The following is an 11658-nucleotide window of genomic DNA, read 5'->3' on the forward strand; positions in this document are numbered from 1 at the left end:
AAATCTTTCTTTCACATTATAGATAACTACAAATAAGGAAAGATTTCAAATATCTCTTTTATTCCTTTGTAGAAAGCTATAAAAGGAAAGATTTTAAAAATGTAAAACTCTATTTTAAAACCAACATAAAAGGAAAGTTTTCAACAAAATAAAAACTTCCTTTTATTTCCTTTTATGACCGATCTAAAAATGAAAAGTTTTATATTAAAATTATCCTTTTAAATCCTTTTAATAGATCTCTATAAAAGGAAAGATTTTACAAAATAAAACTTCCTTTTGAATTCAATGTGGTCGGCCACCCTTGCTTGGGTTCCAAGCTAGGGTCAGCCACAACTTGAACTCATCTAACCTTTGGCCGACCCTAGCTTGGGCTCCAAGATGGGCTTGGCCGGCCACCTTAAGGTGGGTAAGAAGTTGGGTTTGGCTGGATATAAGACTTTATAAATAAGAGGATACAATAGGGACCGAGAGGAGGAATTGACTTTGGTCTCCTGATGAGCTTGAGCTTCCCGTGTTCGCCCCGAACACCCAACTCAAGTTCATCAATAATATCTCATTCCACTAAAGAGTTATTATTGCACTACCGCATCAATCCCATATTACTATATGAGATCTTTCTTATCATGAGTGTGTTAGTCTCCCTATGTTTAAGATATTGAATGCCCACTAATTAAATGAGTTACTAACAACTCACTTAATTAATATCTAGCTCCAAGAGTAGTACCATTCAACTTTATCGTCATGTCAGACTAAGTCCATCTGCAGGGTTTACATGACAATCCTTATGAGCTCCTCAAGGGGGCATCATCAACCTAGATTACTAAGACACAGTTTCATTCTATAATCAACAACACACCATATAAATAATATCATTTCCCAACTTTTTGGACCTATTGATTTAACGAGCTAAATCGCACCCTTTGATAAATCAAAGAAATAAATACTAAGTATATGTGCTTGTTATTATATCATGATTAAGAGTACATACTTCCATAATAACAGAGGTATTGTTCTTTTATATAGTCAGTATAAAAAGATACTATCTCAATTGGTCCTGCTCAATACACTCATAGTGTACTAGTATAATTTATTAGTCAAGATAAACTAATACCTAATTACACTACAACCACTCCAATGGTTTGCCCCATTCCATCTTGGTTGTGAGCAACTGTTTATAATTTATAAGGATCTGATAACATGATCTTCTGTGTGTCTTCTCACACCATGTTATCTACAATATAAATTAAATGGACAACTACACTTAGCATAAATGTAGGCATTTGACCAATGTGATTCTTATATATTTATACAAAAGCTAGACTTTTAGTATACACTCTAACAATCTCCCACTTATACTAAAAGACTATGCTGCCATATACCCTGTCATACATCTGATTCCTAACCCTTCAACATGCCCATCAAAAGCTCTTGCCTTATGGGCCTTAGTGAAAGAATCTCCCAGGTTATCATCTGATGCAATCTAGGCGGTAACAGCTTCTCCTTGTTATACGATGTCTCGTATTGGGTGGTACTTGCGCTCTATGTGTTTACTTGCCTTATGGACTCGTGGTTTCTTAGAGTTTGCTACTGCACCACTTATTATCACAATACACTGCAATAATTTTTGGACAAACCAGGAATTATATCTAAGTCCATCATGAAGTTTCTGAGCCATACAACTTCTATGGCTGTCTTAGAGGCTGCCACATACTCAGCTTCCATGATAGAGTCCGAAAAGAATCTATGCTTATAACTCCTCCATTGTTATGGCTTTACCTCCTAAAGTAAACACAAAACCCCGAGGTCGACTTTCTATTATCCCTATCTGATTGGAAGTAAAAATCCATGTAACCCACAGGGATCAAATCATCTGCTTGGTAAAGCAGCATATAATCTCTATGCTTTACGGCAGTCCAATGCCCCTGTCTTGGATTACTTTGATATCTGCTAACTATGCCCATGACAAAACAGATATCCGATCTCATGCATAACATAGCATACATTAAGCTTCCTACAGCTGAAGCATAAGGAACTGCCTTCATATCTTCTATCTCTTTTGATGTCATCGGAGACATTTCTTTAGATAAAGATACTCCATGCCTAAAAGGTAGAAAACCTTTCTTGGAGTCTTGCATGCTAAAATGAGTTAGGATCGTATCGATATGTGAAGCTTGGGATAAGCATAACATTCTTTTTGTCACGCCCCGGAGGAGTCTCTGTCCGAAGAAATTTCGACAGCATCTCCCCTGTACGGCGGACAATCTGAAACTTTTCTACAAGCACTATATACCTCAGCCACATGCGGCTGGAATAATAACAATAAAAGAAAACAAACACCACGCAGTTAATATCAAATTCAGCCTCTGGCTGACACAACCACGCAGTTAAAAATAAAGCAGCCCACTCGGCTGTACCCAAAACCAAAACACAAAACTGCTAGCCGGCTAGACTTACACAACCAATAACATAAATACAAAATACCACATAACAACGTCAACACTCCAAAAATAAAACCAGAGTACAGAGCTAAACAAACTGATACATAAAACAAACAAAACATACGTGAAACCGATAAGTCTTCTGATGTGACGTGGGGACCAGCAGACAGGATGCTCCAAGCGACACCATAAATAACCTGGTACCTGAAAAAGATAGTGTCAACGGGGGTAAGTTCAACAACTCAGCGAATACCAATGGACATGAGTAGTAAGATATATCTAACAGCAACAAACATGGAATACAGCTTCCTAATCATATATAGGGAATATGCAAAACTGAAAGGTAACTGAGGAAACTGTACTCACTAGGAACTCCTATCCAGACAAAAGGGTCGTCAAACCGAAAGTGTCAATAATCCTGTATGCAGGTTGATCCTGTCCGAACCAGGAGTCAACGGACACTGGGCACGTGGCGCTCCCTGCTGGATCCTCAAGTGCTCCGGTGAACCTGCAGCAAAACCGAGCCGGGAGGGGTGTCCCGGCGACGGCCCTCCGACGCTCAAGTCAGGCGAGGAATAACAAAAAGGTGGCCTCAAGATGAAGACTTTTCATACCTCCGGTGAAGAAATGGAGGCCTTATATAGACCTCTCGAAGAAGCCTGGGCGCGCCAATCAAAGCAACCACCTGCCTTTGACCATGCCCAGGCATGGGTCTGTCAGAAGGGTCATGCCCAGATATGGATCTGGCAGGAAGACATCCATGAGGCCATACTGCTACTGTATCAACCTTTCCATGATGTGACGGCAAGATCCTCCATCGTGCGATCTTGTGTACGGCCTAATCATCAGACATGCTTCTGCTGATATCCCATATCCCGAGCTGAGAGCATAGGCCGCTCGCCTTATCTTGGCCGAACGGACAACCCGCTCAGCCCTTTGGCCCCAGCTGAGCGGACTCCCGCTCGGCCCTTCGATCCTCCTGCCTTGGCGTCGGAAACCCAAGCCCCTGGATGGGTTATCTCTAGATCCGCTCGGACCTACTCAGCTGCTCGGCGCGGCCATTAACCGCTTAGTCAGCCCTTCATCGGTCCTCAAGCTGAGACCCTTCAGGAAGTGGGTCCCCCATTCTTACCGCCGGATCACTTGCCTTCCCTTTAAGTCTAGTCGAAGGAGGAAGTGAGTCTGACTGACTGGACTATATGTGTCCGAGCGAGCGGTCGCCGCCTTTCCGTAGCTTATAATATCCCTGGGGCCGTTCGACCCTTCTGCCAAATTCAGCCGCTAGGCTCTTCGTTTTGGTTGTCTTGTCGCTCAACATGGGTGTTTGCTTGTCTAAATCTTCTCAAAAATCACGCAAATCCTCTTCATTAAGCCGAAGTATGCGCGGTATGGGCGCCTTAATTGCACCTGGTGACAGAGCGCCACGTGGCTCCTCTTGCGTGGCGGTGATGATCCATACGATGGGACGCCGATTGCTTTGAAATGGACGGTTAGATGATGACCTTGTCTCCCGTGACCTGCATCCGACGGCGGAGGCCGACCGACCTCAGCCGTATAAAGCCTCCGTCTCCTTCCTTCGTCGCATATTCGCTTGCGCGTTGCCTTCTGCTTCTTCCTCTACCGTGACCTCCGACGATCCAGTTCTTGTTTTTCGGCGGCTACCATCTCACCGGTGATCCTTTCCGTCCGTTTCCTTCTCAGTGAGTCTTCTCCCTTCGTTTACAAGGTCTTCCCAACTTGTTTTGCCTCTTTTGCTCCCATTCCTTCGATTTCTTGCTATCTTTTTGCTTCTTCGAGATGGCAAGCTCCTCCGAACCCGCTGTTGGTGTTCATGGCCCTTGGTACCTGACCATGGAGAGTCGATTTGATGAGGAGGGTGCTCGGCGCCTTGTTCGAACGTATGGGATTCCCGATAACTATGAAATAGTTGTAGCCGACCCGACTGACCGGCCCTATGACCCCCCGATCGGCACCATTTGCTTTTTTCTAGACCAATTCCAGGGCGGCCTTAGATTTCCTACACATCCCTTTATTTTAGAGGTTTGTAACTATTTTCGCATCCCGCTCGGCCAACTTGTGCCGAATTCCTTTAGGCTGCTGAGCGGGGGTGGTCGTCCTCTTTAAGCTGCACAGTATCCCTCTTGACCCCAAAATATTCTACTTCTTCTTCTACCCCAAACAATCCGAGCCGGGCACTTTTATCTTCCAAAGTAGAATAGGCTTTAAATTTTTTGATAATATGCCGACCTCCAACAAACACTGGAAGGAGTTTTTCTTCTATATCCGACTTCCCGAGCGGCCAGCATTCCGAACCAAATGGCAGACCGCTGTACCGACTCGGCCGGAGCTCGGCAAGTTCAGAAGCAATCCAGCCTATCTTCATGCGGCGAACTGGTTGTCCGGTCAGCGATACAAGATTGACCAGTTGCTTCTCAAGGGGGTGTTGTATATTTTCGGATTGTCTCCCGTTCGGGCAAATCTCCCCTTCCGCATGAGTAAGGATTCTCTACTCTCTTAGTCTTTTTTGTCTAATTGATTTTAATTTCTTTTACTGCAGCTGAAGTCATGTGGCGCTCCAAGGCTACCGCTCATTTGAAATTAAAGTCCGTGGAGATTGAAGCGGCCACCAAAAAAGAGCTCGCCGAGCGGGGTCTCATCCCCAGCCGCCCGGCAGATGCAGGAGAGGGGGGGCGCAGTCCGCCCCTGAAACAGAAGCTGCCCCATCCGCTTCAACGGAGGTTGAGGCGGATCCTGTTTCCTCAGCCCCCGCCGAGCTGGGCGTCCCCCAGGTTGGAGATCCACCATTGGAGGTTCGGCGGAAACGTCGAAGAGACTCCAGCCTTCCGCCGACCCAAGAGGGGGAACCACAGGCGCCAATCGGCGTAACTTCGCCTGCTCGCACGCCATCACAGATCGGGACCCCTGTGGCTTCGCCTACCGCACAGCCCTCCGGCTCTCCTCCCCGGACTCGTCGCCGCTTACGTCGGTTGGGTGAAACTTCCACTATAGGGGAGTCCTCGCATCAGGCGGCCGCGACTGAAGAAGCGCCGTCCGGCCATCCAACCATCAAGACTACCCTCCGATTCCCATCGGAGGAATATTTACTGTCCGCCGATCGGACCTAATTAATTTAGTACTTGCGAACGCTCGTTATTTGGCGTCCTCAGTTCCGTCCAAGTTCACAGTCGCGAGTTCGGCACTCGATCTTTGACGGAGCTCGACGGTGCGGATATTTATAGCCGATCGGCGCGGCTCTCGATTTAACGACGGTGCTCGTCGACCTTTCGCTCGGACATTTATAGACGCCGGCTCGTCTCTCGATTTTTAACGACGGTGCTCGTCGGCGCGGAAGTTTATAGCCGATCGGCGCGGCTCTCGATCTTTAACGACGGTGCTCGTCGGCGCGGATGTTTATAGCCGATCGGCGCGGCTCTCGATCTTTAACGACGGTGCTCGTCGGCGTGTCTATTTATAGCCGATCGGCGCGGCTCTCAATCTTTAACGACGGTGCTCGTCGGCGAGGATGTTTATAGTCGATCGGCGCGGCTCTCGATCTTTAACGACGGTGCTCGTCGGCGCGGATGTTTATAGCCGATCGGCGCGGCTCTCGATCTTTAACGACGGTGCTCGTCGGCGCGGATGTTTATAGCCGATCGGCGCGGCTCTCGATCTTTAACGACGGTGCTCGTCGGCGCGGATGTTTATAGCCGATCGGAGCGGCTCTCGATCTTTAACGACGGTGCTCGTCGGCGCGGATATTTATAGCCGATCGGCGCGGCTCTCGATCTTTAACGACGGTGCTCGTCGGCGCGGATATTTATAGCCGATCGGCGCGGCTCTCGATCTTTAACGACGGTGCTCGTCGGCGCGGATGTTTATAGCCGATCGGCGCGGCTCTCGATCTTTAACGACGGTGCTCGTCGGCGCGGATATTTATAGCCGATCGGCGCGGCTCTCGATCTTTAACGACCGTGCTCGTCGGCGCGGATGTTTATAGCCGATCGGCGCGGCTCTCGATCTTTAACGACGGTGCTCGTCGGCGCGGATATTTATAGCCGATCGGCGCGGCTCTCGATCTTTAACGACGGTGCTCGTCGGTTTTCCGCTCGGTTTTTATAGCCGGTCGGCGCGGCTCTACGGTTTAACGTCTGGGCTAGACGACTCTGGCTAATTTTGACGCTTCCGTTCGGCGAAGCTTTTTGCCCTCCTTTTTTATCACTTTTGGTTCCTTTCACCCAGCTCGGAAAACGTACTCTTGGCCGAATGGCTCAGGGTCTGCTTCGTCAAGCATTTTGGCTAGGATAATATACCTCCGTCCGAATGGTACGGGACCTTCAATTTTAGAGCGCTTGGCCCGACCCATTTACCTCCGGCCGTGCGGCTCGGGGCCTTCGTTCTTTTATTGGCGATGTCTTATTTGTTCTCTTGATTTTCGTTTCTGCATTTCAAGTATTCAGTCGAAAAAAGTACACAAGATGATTTACATAGGCACACCTTTCACCCTGCCCGGTAAGGCTGGAGGTGGTTCGCGCTCCACGGCCTATCTAGCTACCGACCTTCCTCATCCTCCAAATAATACGCTCCCGAGCGGAGCTTCTCGATGATTTTGAAGGGACCTGCCCACGGAGCTTCAAGCTTGCCGACTTCACCGACCGGCTTGACTTTCTTCCAGACAAGATCGCCAACCTGGAATGACCTGGGAATGACGCGCCGGTTGTAGTTTTGCTTCATCCGCTGACGGTATGCCATCAGCCGAACGGATGCCTTTGCCCTCTCCTCTTCTACCAAATCCAGCTCCATGTTTCTCCGTTCGGCATTGTCATCATCGTAGCTCTGGATCCGGGCTGACTCAACGCCGACTTCAACCGGAATGACGGCCTCGCCGCCATATACCAAATGGAACGGTGTGACTCCTGTCCCTTCTTTTGGCGTCGTTCGGATGGCCCACAAGACGCTCGGCACTTCATCCGGCCAACTTCCTCCCAAATGATCGAGCCGAGCGCGCAGAATACGGAGAATTTCCCGATTGGCCACTTCAGCTTGACCGTTGCTCTAAGGATAGGCCACGGATGTGAAATATTGCTCAATGTCGTAGCTCTTGCACCAATCCTCTAACATCTTCCCTGTGAACTGCCGCCCGTTGTCGGACACTAGTCGGCGAGGGATGCCGAACCGACAAATGATGTGTTGCCAGATGAATTTTTTAACCATTTGTTCAGTGATCTTTGCTAGCGGCTCGGCCTCCACCCACTTGGAGAAATAGTCTACCGCCACTAGTAAGAATTTCCTCTGCCCCGCCGCCATCGGAAATGGACCGATAATATCCATTCCCCATTGGTCGAATGGGCATGAAACGCTTGACGCCTTCATTTCTTCGGCCGGTCGGTGGGAGAAGTTGTGATACTTCTGGCATGAGAGGCAGGTAGATACTGTCCGAGAGTTGGCCAAAAGTATCCGCCAAGAGGATCTTCTTGGCCAATGAGCGCCGGCCCGGATGACCCCCGATGTACTTCCGGAGGATGTATGCCGAGTCCTCCGAGCTTACACATTTCAGAGGTCGCGAGAAAGCTTTTTTGTAAAGCTGATCTCCGATGAGTGTAAACCGACCGACTCTTCTTCTGAGGAGCCGGGCTGCATATTCATCGGAGGGTGTGGTACCCGAACGGAGAAATTCTATAATAGGTGTCCTCCAGTCGCTTGGAAACGTGAGGCCTTGCATCCGATCGACGTGCGCCACCAGCAGTACTTTTTCAATTGGTTGCTGAATGGCAACTGGTGTTATTGAACTCGCGAGTTTGGCTAACTCGTCTGCTGCCTGGTTCTCCGTTCGGGGGATCTTCTGTATAAGAACCTCTCGGAAAGTAGCTTTGAGCTTTTCAAAGGCCTCAACGTAGAGTTTAAGCCGAACACTATTGATTTCAAAGGTGCCAGAAAGTTGTTGAGCGGCCAACTGTGAATCCGAATAGAGAGTCACCCGACCGGCACCCACATGCCGGGCTGCCTGCAATCCGGCTATGAGGGCCTCATACTCTGCTTCGTTGTTGGTAGCTTTGTAATCCAGCCGGACGGATAGGTGCATCTTCTCTTCTTGAGGTGAGAGCAGCAATATTCCAATCCCACTTCCGAGCCGAGTGGAGGACCCATCCACATATATTTTCCACATAGCTTCCGGCTCTGGCCTTTGTACTTCGGTCACAAAATCAGCCAAGGATTGGGCTTTGATCGCCGAGCGGGGCTGATATTGGATGTCAAATTCACTTAATTCTGTCGTCCACTTGATGAGCCGTCCGGACGCTTCTGGATTCAACAGTACTCTTCCGAGTGGACTGTTCGTCCGGACAATGATGGTGTGAGCAAAGAAATACGGTCGAGCGGCTAGAACCAAAGCAAAGGCCAACTTCTCGAGCCGGTGTAACGAGATTCATCATCTTTTAAAATGTGGCTTAGAAAATACACCGGCTGCTCTTCGCCGCTCGGCCTGCTGAGCCTACAGCATGCTCAATCGATGACAAATAAATATAAAGTGACTCACCCCGATCGGCTTGGCTAACATTGGCAGAGAATTAAGATATGTCTTCAATTCTCCGAACGCTCGGTCACATTCTTCATCCGAACTTAGTAGCCTTGCGCAGGATCTTAAAGAATGGAAGGCTCCGGTCAGATTTTGGAGATGAATCTGGACAAAGCGGTTATCCGACCGGTCAACCTCTGCACTTCTCTTGTATTTCTTGGGGCGGCATGTCTTGCGAGCTTTCACCTTCTGGGTTTTCGATTCCCCTCGGTCACTATGTACCCCAAGAAACGCCCTTGCTCCGAACAGGCACTTCGGGATTTAGCTTGACTCCATATTTGCGCTCGGAAGGTTTCTTCCATATCCGGAAGATCGCTCAGACGGATTTGATAAGAATGTCGTCCACATAGACTTCCAGATTACGCCCGATCTGCTCCTTGAACACCTTGTTCATCAAGCGTTGATAGGTGGCCCCGGCATTCTTCAATCCGAACGGCATCACATTATAGCAATATGTGCCGTCGGCCGTTACGAAGCTTACTTTTTCTTGATCTTCCCGGGCGAGCGGCACTTGATGATATCCTTGATAGGCGTCAAGCATGCAAATTAATTCGCAGCCGGCCGTAGAGTCCACCAGCTGATCTATCCGTGGCAGAGGATAGAAGTCCTTGGGGCATGCTTTGTTTAAGTCCCGAAAGTCGATGCAGACTCTCCACTTGCCGCCCGGCTTGGAGACTAATACTACGTTAGCCAGCCAGCTCGGGAACTGCACTTCTCGTATGTGGCCGGCCTCCAGAAGTTTCTCTACTTCCGCCCGGATGATGGCATTCTGCTCGGCACTGAAATCCCTTTTCCTCTGCTTCACTAGCCGAGCGTCCGGTCGGACATGCAATTCATGCTGCGCCAGGCTCTTCGAAATTCCGGGCAACTCATGTGTCGACCAGACGAAGACATCATGATTTCGTTGGAGGCATTGGATCAGTTCCTCCTTCTGCTCCTCCTCCAGATCAGAGGCGATAAAAGTCGTGGCCTCCGATCGGGTCGGATGGATCTGAACCTCCTCCTTTTCATCATAAATTAAAGCAGGAGGTTTCTCGGTGATGGCATTTACCTCGATTCGAGGTGCCTTCCGAGCAGAGTTGGATTCTGCTCGGACCATCTCGATATAGCATCGCCGAGCTGCTAACTGATCCCCCCGTACTTCTCCCACTTTGTCTTCGATGGGGAACTTCATCTTCTGGTGGAAGGTTGAGACGATGCTCGGAATTCGCTAAGCGCCGGTCGTCCCAAAATGACGTTGTAGGACGAAGGAGAGTCGACCACCACGAAGTTTATTGTCCTGGTCCTCTTGAGCGGCTCTTCTCCCAGTGAGGTAGCCAGCCGAATTTGTCCGACCGGCTGAACTTCGTTGCCAGTAAACCCGTAGAGCGGGGTCGTCATGGCCAACAGCTCGGCTCGATCAATTTGCAGCTGATCGAATGCCTTCTTGAATATGATGTTGACCGAGCTCCCTGTGTCAACAAATATGCGGTGAATAGTGTAATTTGCTATTACCGCTTTAATGAGCAGAGCGTCGTCGTGGGGCACTTCAACTCCTTCTAAGTCTCCGGGCCCGAAAGTGATTTCCGGTCCACTTGCCCGCTCTTGGCTACAGCCGACTGCGTGGATTTGCAACTGCCGGACGCTCGCCTTTCTGGCTCGGTTGGAGTCTCCTCCGGTCGGCCCGCCAGCAATAACGTTGATCTCGCCCTGGGCAGTATTGCTTCTGTTTTTCTCTTCTCGAGTGGACGGTCGGGACCGTTCTCTAGACGCCCGGCGATTATCCTGTCTCGGAGATCGGTGCCGATCGGGTGTCTGTTGATGTCGCCTCTCGGTGCGGGTCCGGTCAGCTTCATGAGTCCTTTGTCTCCTGTCAATGGGAGGTGACCGTCGTTCGGCATTCCTGAGAACGGGATTGGCCACGAAGGGAAGACTTCGACAATCCTTCGTGTTGTGCGTATCCGTCCGGTGGAAGGAGCAGAACATAGGGGTCCACCTCTTCTTGGGCTTGGGCCGAGCGGCAGCCACTTCTTGTACGTGCGACCTGGCGTGGGGGGATCGGATCGCTTCGGCTCTCGGTCCTTTAGGTGGCTGCTGAGCGGCGTGCTGTTTCCGCTCGGCATGAATAGGTGCCCGCTCGGTAGGAGTTTCCTTTTTCCGGGCGGCTTGTGCTTCTTCCACGTTTATGTATTCATTGGCCCGATGTAGCATATGATCATAATCTCGGGGCGGCTTTCGGATGAGCGACCGGAAGAAGTCCCCATCCACAAGGCCTTGCGTGAAGGCATTCATCATCGTCTCCGATGTGGCCGTTGGGATATCCATCGCCACTTGGTTGAATCGCTGTAGGCTCGAAGCGATTCTCTCGACTCTTGCTTGATGGCAAACAAGTCGACACTTGTCTTCCGATAACGCCGATTGCTAGCGAAGTGGAGGAAGGTCGGAAGTCCTTGAAGCTAGTGATGGATCCGTCCGCCTCCGAAACCACCGTTGAGCCGATCCCGAGAGAGTTGTAAGGAAGACGCGGCACTTTACTCCATCTGTATATTGATGGAGTGTAGGTGTGTTATCTTACCCGGATGATCATCCGGGTCCATTGTTCCGTTGTACTCGCCGATCGTCGGAGGCACGTAGTGCTTGGGTAGAGGGTCTCGAAGAATAGCCTCCGAG

Source organism: Zingiber officinale, chromosome 6B (assembly GCF_018446385.1).
Source record: "Zingiber officinale cultivar Zhangliang chromosome 6B, Zo_v1.1, whole genome shotgun sequence".
NCBI classification, from domain to species: Eukaryota; Viridiplantae; Streptophyta; class Magnoliopsida; order Zingiberales; family Zingiberaceae; genus Zingiber; species Zingiber officinale.